This window comes from Rhagoletis pomonella, unplaced genomic scaffold (assembly GCF_013731165.1).
Source record: "Rhagoletis pomonella isolate Grant_MI unplaced genomic scaffold, Rhpom_1.0 Rhpom_scaffold_00007, whole genome shotgun sequence".
NCBI classification, from domain to species: domain Eukaryota; kingdom Metazoa; phylum Arthropoda; class Insecta; order Diptera; family Tephritidae; genus Rhagoletis; species Rhagoletis pomonella.
This window is the reverse complement of record NW_023458561.1, coordinates 68,530,959-68,543,322: the sequence shown is the minus strand read 5'-3', so window position 1 is coordinate 68,543,322 and position 12,364 is coordinate 68,530,959. Positions and strand designations below refer to the sequence as shown.

The window sequence follows — 12,364 nt, the reverse complement described above, 5'->3', positions numbered from 1 at the left end:
GGGTCGTTTCGCACTTTCTTCCATTCGGCTCATTTGATTAAATACAGGCTATGTATGTATATATTATTATTACTTAATGCCAGCTAATAAAAATATAATTGCATATATCAATAAATGAATAAATAATTGTGATATTTAATATGTATATATACTTGAATATAAGTAAACTTTAAAAAACGGAAACCTGGAGCAAATAGTTCATTTAAAACTCCGAAATAGTTCGTTCGATCAATGCAATGACCTACTGCATTGAACTAACTAGTTCGTGCACTTCCCAACTGTACTGACTAGGCGAATTAAATTCGCCCTGATTGCTGACATCAATGTTTTTATAGTGTTGCTAATGTGAAATTGGCAAAGTTACAACTGCGACTAAAAAATAAAATTTTACTAAAAGTATTCTGCATTCTGATTTAAAATTAAATAGTCAAAATTCCCCGCAAAATGCAGCGATTCCCCGCAAATCGGTGAATTCCCCGCAAGTTGGAATCGCTGGTACTAATGTCAGATAGTATGCTCGATAGGAAAATCCAAATAAGTTAACGCACAAACCCAAAGAAGAAAACAAAACAAGCTAATTTTCTTGAAGACAGATATCCTAAAATCGCTTCGGATATATAGCCAAAAAAATGTTAAAATTATTTAATTACAAAAAAATCAATCATATGTATGCTTTTAGATCATATTTTTTCGTGATGGATAAGTTTTCCAAACTTAAATTTTTCACACGTTGTACATAAATTTTTTATATTCCGCCGTATCGCCTTGTGAATACATATGTATGTTGTCCCATAATTTAACAGGCAATTCAAAAACAAATTGGGACCTATTAAATATGTATTAGTTAAACTTAAATCTGCTAGTGTGAATGCCAAAGTAAAATGGGATAAGTGGCACACAAATAGTCCGTACTAAGAAATTGGAGCATTTCAGTCTACTAATAGCCAGGCATGTATTTATGCACATATGTACATTAAGGCGTATCACGAAAAAAAGTTTAGCGGTCTGTTTTATTTGAATACTTATGTCGAAAAGAAATATTGGGTATACATTTTTTTTATTCGCCAAATTGCGTTTTTTACTGTAACTTTCTTACTTGCTTTCTGATTTTTTAAATTTTTATGTCACTGAAAAGGCTTCGCTCAAGACTAATATTGAATAAAGCCTAACCCTTTTTAGCAAAGTCATCATCGTTTTTTGAGAGCTTTAGATTTGCAGTATAAAAATAACAATCTAGGGATAGTAATTCCAAATTTAGTGGAGGTATAAATTAAAACGGTTTTGAAGGCCAAAACTGTAATGGCCAATTATAGTGCTGAGCGAGACCTTTTCAGCGACATAGCGGTTTTTAGCGGGTGCCTAAAAAAATGTTTCCTTATAAGGAAACTATTTTGTTATGCTTAGGAGGACCAATAAACCTCTCTGCTTCACAGGACCAAAGGTTTTCCGTTCATTGGTTAAATTAGTGGTGTGATCTCTTGAATATCGTTAAAATGATGCCATTGATATGACTCCTTGCTAATTCGGCACTTTTATAGTTCCTCCTAATATCCAGGCGCCCAAGGACATATATTAATTTGTTTCTATAAATGTGGGGCTATCTCGATCAGAGATGTACGGCATCCAGTATGGGAATTTCAATTGTCTATGTGTGAGTGTAATGCATTGAAGGCTGCGTACCGCCGCAGAAGTAAAAGACTCGGTTGTACTCTCTAGCTCTTTGATCAAGATTTCGTACTGAAACTAGCAATTTTTTTATATCTCTTTCATTAGATTTACGAACATCGAGTAGCTTAAATTTTGACTTACATAAGTATAGAGGAGAACATTTTTTATCGCGCTTATCGACCTTTAGCCGTTCTTCGAAAAATTCTGAACTTGAAACATAGTGAATATTCTCGGGGAAAAAAAAATTAAAATAAGAAAAATAGTTGTACTCTAGTGCTTTGAATAAAGTGGATATTTTTATAGACAATTGATGTTGCTAGGATATCCTCAAAATCTAGCTCGGTGACATTAGATGACATGTTACTTTCGGTCCTTCAAAGGTGGGAAAATACACATAGTATATACATACACTTTTTTCATATATTTCAAACCCATTTTCACAATGTTATGCTGGATTTCCACCAGGCATTAAATGGCAAAAATGACAAAGTTGGGCAATACGTTAAAAAAATTGCCATAAAGTTCATTTCCACATGGCATTTTTTTAAATGGCATACATTTTATATCATTTCAATGCCTAGTGGAAATTCGGCATTAGAAATGGTCCACAGTTTTTTAGTAGAACTTATCGAAAGCTTATATTCAATACGAACTGTCTACAGTTTTAACAAAAATTACTTTTTGATGTTAGAACCCATCTGAGATTTAACTGTCATCACTGATTACAGTTTTAACCCCGAAATTCATTAGTTAATTCATAAACGTCATCGCTGACAGTTAAGTCTAAGGTGGACTTGGAATATGTGAAAACTGCAGATAGGTCATATTGAATATAAGCCCTCGATATGTTATAAAAACCACGGGAAATATGATCTACTATTAAAAATTAACACAAAATGACGCACTTCTCCAATGAGAGGTTTTTTTAAAAAGTATAGAAAATCAACTAAAATACTCTTATCATACCACACAGTTGAATGTAGGATATAAAAAAGTCTAGAAATCCAACAGTGAAATTTGTCCACCTACATACATACATATCTTGTACATGAGACCAGTGTTGCCGTTGAGAATTTTCAGAAAGTCACAAAAAAGGAGTCATTGACCAAAAAAGGGTCACCATGTAATTTTCGCTTTTCTTTATTAGTAAACTAATAAATCTGTTGAATTTAAAAAGAAAAGAGCGGGGCAAGCTTTGCACAAAACAGGGTTGCAAACATACACATAAATCTAGTTGCTGCAGGGAAAAGAGTTGCATTTCCTTTAAAAGTTTTAAGTAATGCATTTTTTCGTACTTACAGGAGAAAAATTTTTTAACAGCATGGTTCTGTTAACATTTCCTAAAAAATCTCTGAAAAGGTGCAAAAGTTGCACATAATTTTGGAAAAGGGTCAAGAAGTCGGGTCAAAGGGTATTGGCGCTTAAAAAGGGTCAAATTGCCCCTTTCGACGCACAACGGTAACACTACATGAGACACAGCGACGTCAAATCGACTTCGCTTCCAACTCGACCTCGTTTTGTGGCATATTGGGTATACATGGCGTAGTACATATGTACTTCTGCACATGGTATATGTATTTGTGTACATGTACGTCAGCTTTTTTGTTCTCATTTTTAATGTTTATTATTGAGAAAAAGCGAAAACAAATAAAGAAACTAAAGCGAACGAAGCGTAATTAAAAATTATGCCTCCTGACTTCGTACAAAATTTTCAGTAGGCGAATATACACATGATTGGATGGATGTGCTATGACTAGGAACGTAGTATGTGCATACATACATACATACATTGGGCAAGATAAAATAATTTTTGTATCCAGATACTACAGTAATTTGAAGCACTCACGCTTCCCAGATAAAATATTACCCTTACGCATAAAACTGTTACTTAGGTTGTTTCGGAATCGTTATAAAACGATTCAGCTCCAATCTGAAATGTTTGAATTGACTCTTTAGGTCGCGGCTTGCATTGTTAGTCAAAGTGTTAAAAGAATTTGCGTAAATGTCAACAAAATGTTAAACATTAAAATCAAGAATAAGGAACGCCCTAATACATATACCACGTAAAATGTGTAGTAAATTCGTGTACATATGCATACTTATTCATACATTAGTATGTACATACATACATACATACACATTTAAGCTAATTATATGTATAATGGACGGCATTGCAAAGGTTATTGATTTACACAAATACGGAATATGCAAACTGCGACGAAGACAAATTTTAATGAATTTTGTTTGTGTTAATTTATGTATATACATATGTAACTGTTCTTTACGGAGAGTTTAAAAACTTAATAGAAAACCAAGTTCGTTAGCCCCGAATTCATTTGAACGCGGTATTGTATTGAATACTATCTAATTTTATGCTGCAGCATTAAATTTTAAGTTATAAAAGGATTTTAGTAAGTAATTTACCGACTTTCGTACACAACTTTATTTTGAACGAAAGGGAGTTAGGGTATTTCTATATTAACTTTTTGTTAACAAATTTCCGTCGTTTCTTGTCAAATTTGGTTTGGAGACAAACCCGGTTCGACATTGTGCCATATTCAATGCAATTTTTCGTTCGGAAAAATCAACCAACACCAACGTAGTATAAATACATACAAAAATCACGTACCTGTACACACCCAACCCGCAGAGAAACGTAAATTTTGCCAACACGTCGGTGTTTTACCAATTTTCGTATCCGGAAACGAACCGAAAACGGCTACAATTTTCGATCCTTTTCGTCTCAAAAAACGTTCAAAAACAGTGCGGTCTTCGTATGCGACGACTACAATTTTCATTAATTTTCGTAACCGGAAAACGTTCGAAAAATATGATGTTATTTGAAAGCAATAATTGTATTTTATTTATTCAAGCCTAACATTTGAAAGTATGTATACGTAGTCGGCATTTGTCAGAGTGCAGAGAAGCGTGTAGTATTTGTTAGCTTTCAGAGGAACCTGAGTTCTTATGCCGTTATTTTTTTTTCGAATCAAGAAAGAGCATCTGTGACATGCAGAAGGAAAGCTTAATAGAAAGCTAAACGAAAAATAAGCAAAAACGTATCCGTTTCACAACCATTTTGAAAATTGAATCGGTAATCGGACAAAAATCCGTATTTTATCCACATTTTTTCCTTTTTTCGGATCCACTTTCGGATTGTGCCAATAGAGTTCCCTTTCACAACTATTTTCCGGTACTTTTCTAGACAGGTGTTTTGAATGCACACTTTGGTGAGTAAACGTAACCGAAAAACGACCGAATTTGAGATCGGAAAGCGGATGAAATATCAGATTTATATTAGAAATTGTTTAAATTTTCGAATACGTTTCTAGATATTTTGCTAACTGATTTGCCAGTCTTCAACTTTCTTTGCACAGTTTCATTTTATTATAATTTTTTAAAGGAATTTTTTTTTCTCGTTATTCTATTTCATTGTTCACGTCTGTATGTCATAAATTTGTGTTTTATCTAATCTTTAGTGTTGATTGTGTGCTGCGACTTAATTATTCTTAAACTTGTTTCCATTCCATTTTTCATTATATTCACCAGAGTACAATCATTTGTACGTATTAGTATATACTCTGTGGGGAAAGTCTCTGGTTCTGAACTGGTGCGCTTCTAGTACATTTAGACCCAGTACTGGTTTGCGATAAATCTCTTTTGCATGCAAACAACTGGCGAATTTAACACGGCGATGTTATAGGAATCGGAAATTGTCCCCCGCTGCATTACAGAAGGTTCCTAAATGTTAAAATGTTAACATCAATTTTAGTTTTGTATTACCAAACTATGAAAAAGCATCTGCGAAGTGCAGACTGAAAGCGTGTTTGAACGAAAAATGCGCCAAGCAAAAATCTATTTAAAGTAAACAAGCCCCCCGCTGCATCCCTTTTTCGATAGTTCCGAACCAGTTCGAAATTCGCCATATGAGATCTAGTTCGTTCTGCATCTCCTTTTTTATATGTAGTTTCGAACCAGTTCTAAACTCCTAATTTTAGATATATATTTTTAAAAATAAAATTGTTTTTTAAAAGTACCACATCTCGCTGCTTTTGAGCTGGTGGCGATCTAGTACGAACCATCTATTTGGTGCACCAGTTCGTGGTTTCCCTACAGGGTACGGATAAATATACCTTTTGTATTTACATTTATAGCTACATATGTATGCATTTAATACATCCCAGTAGGCCGCCAGGTAGTGCAAATTATTAATACTTTCCTCCTCACTTTTCATATGCGGAGCATAATAACTTCCATGACTAATGCCCAGCGATGGCCGCCTTCGCAGAATGATTTTGTGTAGTACAAAAAGCAATAGAGTGACATCGTTCGTATTCGATCGTGTGCCCATGCTAACAGACATTCTCATCAGTGGATCATGAGATATATATATATATTTTTATATGAGAGTTGGAGTCGGTTTTTTTTTGCTAAAAATACTTGTTCATGTAATCGTTCATCTGATCTGATACACAGCAGCTACAACTTAAGAATGCCGAGTACGTAGCTAACTTTGTTATCTACTGGCTTCGTATCAATTTATTACTTCGGCTTCTCCTACTTTACACCTACTTTAGTTAGTTGGCGAATTCATCTACTCAAAATGCACGTGACTAGGCATAACATTTTTGTAGTACCTGCGGTCAAACTAACAAAATGCCTAGTGGGATATGTATATGTATAGTATACATATGTATGTATCTGCATGCATACATATATGTATATGTGTTTTCATGTTTGTGGCTATTTTCAGAATATTTAACATACTTTTCTTCTCTTTGTTGTTTTGTCTTCCATTTTGTTTTTATTTTAATACCTTTTGTCCAACAGTTTTGAAATGCGCGTGGCGTGGCTTTTTCAATTTATGTCGGTATAATAGCATTTTCACTCTTTCACATCTTATTTACAAGCTTATTGCATATGTACATATGTACATACATACATACATATGTCGGATGGTTTAAAATTTTAAATTTCGTTAGCCAACCAAATGTAAACAAAATATATTTCCCTATAGGTATCCGGTTTTGGCAGATATATTCAAAACAGAAACGTAATTTGCGGCTAAATACTTTCTATTGAGCAAACAACAACAGCTGTTCTTTCTTGCGGCATAACTAATGAAACCTTCATTAAAATAACTACTCATATTAATTTAATATTCATTTTTTATTATTACATATCGACTGCTGAGTGGAAGATCGACCTATCTTGGCAGCCAGTTCGAAAACGCCATATCTCAAAAAACTTTTCAAAAACGTCCTATTTCAGAATTTGCCCTATCTCAGCTGCCGATTCAAAAGCGCCCCATATCAGCACATTTTCAATACATTTAGAAGTGAGATAGGACATGTGTGAATCGTATTCTCCAAGCAAATTCTGAGATAGTGTTTTTCAATAAAATTCTGAAATAGGGCGTTCTTAAAAACTTTTTTGAGATAAGGCTTTTTCGAACTGGCTGCCTAGATAGGTCGATCTCCCACTCAGCAGTCGATATGTTTTTATTTTTTCACTAAAATATACATTGTAGAATTTATAGTATGTAGTTCATACTGTATCTAAAAACTTATATAAATTTCAACAAATGGCAATGAAAATTTAAAACATTTTAACCAGAATTTCTTGTAAAACATACGGGATACATTAGACCGGCTCACATACTTCCTTAGATGAATCATGAAATTTGGTAAATTGTACATTTGCTCTCAAAATGTGTGCAGTTTCCTTCGTGCACCAGCTCATGAGCTAGACCGCATCGAGAACCATGTACATGTAATGGGTAATATTTTTCCAACGAAGCTTAAACTTAGTTTGAAAAAATATTTTTTCACCAATAAAACGGAATCGCTGAGTTTTCCACCTTTTTAATGCTAATTTTGAAAGCAACAGTTGCGTGGTATTATTTTTGTTTCCATAAAAACCTCAAATAACAGGATAATTAAATCTTTCTTTATATGGAACGTGGGAAACACTAATGAACCCATCGTTATCTTAATTCACAAAGGCCCTAACCAACAGCTTCTTTTACTGTACAAGAGAAGCAAAAACATTATAAAAAATATATGTATCAAGAACTGGTAGGGCTTTTTAAAAAGTGGCATGTAACTCCGTTGTTTTTGGTGAATACACTTTAAAATTTTTACTGAAGGTGTATTTTAGCATATCCTACCAAAAACGCAAAAAAGTGTAGGTTAAGAGCTTTGTAAATCAAGGTAACGATATGTATATGTATAAACCGTACCAGGAAATAAGTTCACCGTACGCCTTCAAATTTAGAGTATTTTTTTCTAGGAATTTTCGAAAAAAAAAATGTAGTTTCACCCCAAAATTTTTTGTCACATCTTCGGCATTAACAGTCGGCATATAATACGAGTACTTAGACAATTTGCTGTGTGCTTACTAACCAGATCAACCATAATGTCTGTAAATTAAAGATCGCCAAAAACCATTAAAGTTTTGCTAAGGAAGATTTCGATTACTCCAGTAAATCTGTAGATTCGAAAGTGAATGGCGAACTTTTTTTTGTGCCTGTTGGGTGGTATCGTCTAATGTACATATAGTAAGTATAGCTTCTATAACCAGAAGGTCTTGCGCGTGTTTGCATATGAACTACTTAATTGTTAATTAAGCCCATTTTGTATTGTTAATAAACTTTCGCCTTTCCTGCAAAAACGTCAGTGGCATCAATTCGACACAACGACAAATGCACACATGTTTACCTACATGAAGTACCGTGGCGTGGCAACCAATTGTTGAGGTTCGTAAATCCCTTTACGCCGCCGATTTGCATTTAACACTCGCCGACAAAAGGGGGCCAGTAGAAAACGAAAGAATTGCAATACGTAAAGATCGATCTATTGCATCTTTTGAGTAGATATACAAAGTTAAGTAGCAACCCTCTTTAAACCACATTCAAAATATTCTTAGCATTAAAACTTAAAAATATTCTTATCATTAAAAATCTTTTGTTTAAGAAATTTTAATATTCCATTACATATTAATTAATTAATTTAGACTATTTAAACAAGTAGCAACCCTCTTCAAAATATTTGCAACCATGATAAAAACATTAGAAGGTAAAATCATTCTCTCAATTCGTCAGCCATGATTTTTTTCTGACGTTTGCAAACATTTTAAAATCATATACAATTGAAAATAAAAAAATTAAATTGTTCATAATTGTTGTTGTTTGGGATTAAAAATGAGAATGTGTGTGTGAGCTTGAGTTCGAATTTTAAAATTATATTGTTGGCAAACGTCAGACTGCCTCTCAATGGTTTTGCCTTGTAATATTTTTATCATGTTTGCAACTACTAGCTTCTTACCGTGACACATATTTATCTTACCTAATTCAAATTGAATCGGATATTTAACAGGTGGCAATCCTCCTGCAGTTAAAGCTAAAAAACAAAGGTTTTCAAAACGATTTCGATTGATTTCCACTTTGTAATAATTGGTTTAATTTTTTTTTTTAATAATTTCAATGATTTTTTTTAAAGGCGGCTATTCTTTTTGAAAAAGTAAAACCTTATTGCAAATTTTTAAGTCCAATATCTTTAATTTGACACCTCACTTTTGAGAATCGAACGAACGGTGCAAATCTGAGACCAGGGCTCATTTGGAAACCCTCTTCAGTGATGTTAACTTGACTATGACATATTTACGTACACATATATAATTAGAGTGGCATTTACTTTCAAGTATGGCGTTGTTACTGATCAGGGTTCTCCAATTTTTAAAACTCTAAATATTATATAACATGCCCCGGCCTGCCATTTTGCGTATTTCTAGGCACATCTATTGACTACGAGCTTTAGTTTTTTCTTAACAAGAATACCCCTGCCAATGGCAAAAAAGTCGCATCATAAAACGTTTTGAGTTGTTCTATTCTGTGATGCACAGTGTATTAGCGCCACTGCCGCTGCCAGCACTATTGCACAAGTCAATACAATTCTATTGCATTATTTTATAACAAAACAAGTTGTTGTATTTTCATCTGCTCGTCATAGCCTTTGAGCAGCAGACGAGCATTGTGTCACGCTCCCACGTCTATATTTTCAGAATGTTTGCTTGCAGCCTCCTGCAATATCCCACATGTGTGTGGAAAGCCGCCTCAATGTGTATTTTACCTATCTGACTATTTGTCTTTCTTTTCAACGTTATGCTCAGCGCGCTCCTCAGCGCTTAGGCGAGTGCCACTGATGATGATTTTTACGTGTAAAAGCTTCCGAGCTCACACCGCACTGCTGCTCGACTGCCTACCGGTTGCACTTGTCTACTGCCCTATGGCTGGGATTGGATGAGTTTTCAAAATATAAAAATCGTTAACATTCTTGGCGCTTTGTTAGTCTCATATCAGACGTTGAGCAGATGAAAACTCAAAACAGTTTTTGCAGAAAAAGTTCATAAAAATATAAAAGCGATTATTATTTAACTACCTGTGTGCTAAGGGCTGTAAAAAAAAAAAATAAATAGATAATATCACACGCACAAAACATTAATATTAATGTGAAAACCTTTGTTCAAAACTAACCTTTTCGGTTCGATTGCAACGCAGCTGTGATAAAATAAAACAAACAAAAAACCGTGGAATAGACTGGGAAGCAATAATTTTTATTTAAGTTTTATGTAAAACACGTCAGTGTATTGAATTCCATCTAAAAGTCGAATTTATAAATATTTATAGAGGCTATTTTTTTAAGCGTGTGTATTTTTGCCGCTAGTTTTAGACAAGTGAAATGAGTGCGTGTTTGCAAAACTCGAATACACCTGTTTCGGTAGCTACCAGCGAAATTTCGGCGTCATGGTACGTCAGTTTTCCGGTGTTCAGCAGAGATTTTTTCCAAAGTTGCATGCGCATCTTAATATTTAAATATTTTGTTTAAAAATTTTCAATAAACTTAGTACCTTTTTAATATTTTATTTTCGCCTTTTGAAATTAATTTGCACGGTTCATTTTAATTAATTTAAGGCTTGCTGACTATTTTATGGATAATTTAACTCATTTGCATGCAACACACCCACAATGCATATTTATAAGCGAAAATAAATTAATGTAAATCAACCCATCTAGCCAATAAGCATGAAGCAAGTCAGCAGGCATAATTTGACATATCTAATTGAATACTTGTCGTCTACTCGTATAACAATAACCCCTTAACGCTGCACTCTCCCCAACTGGAATCCATATACATACATATGTACGTATGTATGTACTTACATAGTTGAATTGTGTTATCCATCGTACGTGACATGTTGTAAATGAGCTCGAGAAAAATTGCAAATTTTACAAAATTCAAGATTCAAGTATCTACATATCTGCCTGTGCTGGCGACGCTTATTAGAATGCTTGAGTAGCCTTTGTGATCACAGAAAAGCAAACGTTATACAAAAGCTTGCAATGAAGTGGTTACGGTTGCGGGGAAAGACTTTTCTTGCAACAAATATTCATAAAAATGCAATTCAGCTTTAATTTTGTAATTAAATTCCATTAATGTTTCTTTAAGATGGCTTTTGTTAATTTTTTTTTTTATGTTATTAAAACAAACATGTTTGTATGTTAGCTGATGTACTTAATAAAAGAGTGTCGAAGGGGTCGTATTGTTTGTCGTAAACTTTATAGCGGCTAAACCTATTTTTATTGGCTCGCAAGGTATTTTGATTGTCGCGTATTACAAATTTTTTCACTGTTAAAAAATATGTATGTATATATGTATATCGTTCCGATGGGGATAAAGATAACATTTCTATGGAGGCGTTCCATTGTGACTTATAGGACATTTGGGTTCCAGAATTCGATTAACTGTGAATTTTGTAACAATGTCGTCGGAATTTATACATTAATGAAACAGATGCATAAATAACTAAATAACGTATACATTTTATTTCAATATACACCTCTTCATATAAATATTAAAAATTGTAACTGGTGGGAAAGTCCTTTGTAACCAGTGTAAAGTAATTACGTTTTTTTTTTGTATTTGCTTGTTTTATTTTATGGTAACGTTGTTAAAATAAACTCGTAACTCCTTCATTGATACATACATATCGACGATGTTTTTGCAAAACCGCCCATCGCCCAATTGCAAAACCACCTATCTTACGGCACTGAAGGCATTGCCTTGATAGGCGGTATTTTCTTCTCCAGTTATTATTTTACAAATCTGTTGTGTTAATAGCGATTTAACCATTTTTATGCATAAATCTCGATGCCTGGAGTTCAGGGTTACCAAATCTAATTTTTGCCACAACCGCAATTTAGGCGGTTTGGCAATTGGTCGATGGGCGGTTTTGCAAAAACTTCGACGATATATTCCCGCCTATTATAATACTTAAAAAAAATTGTGTTTACGCAATACGTATGTACATATGTCTACCTAGTAAGTTTGGCCAAATATAAACTACAGTAATATACATATGTGCGAAATACATATGTATGTATATATGTATATTAATGCGAATTTAAATCTCTAGCCAAATGCGCAATAAGTTGCTACATACATACATATATGTATGTACATATGTTGCGTGCCAATGTGCTAATGAATTCGAAATTTTATTTAGTTTTTTCAACGGTTTTTGTTGCATTTTATTTTCATTTCTCAGCTCATCTCGCCTTTTATAATATTTTGTTTAAATTTAGCCGGTTGAAGGGGCTGATTGAACTCATTACTAATATACATAAAAATTTAAATAC

The 12,364-nt window shown here is 33.6% G+C and overlaps 1 protein-coding gene and 1 pseudogene across 1 annotated transcript in view; one reads left to right on the top strand and one right to left on the bottom strand.

The window, feature by feature from the left end:
* The window catches only part of LOC118743421 (ornithine decarboxylase antizyme-like), a 35,513-nt gene that overhangs the window by 14,602 nt on the left and 8,547 nt on the right, over positions 1 to 12,364 (top strand).
* LOC118743556 overlaps positions 11,903 to 12,364 on the bottom strand; it is a 2,395-nt pseudogene continuing 1,933 nt past the window's right edge.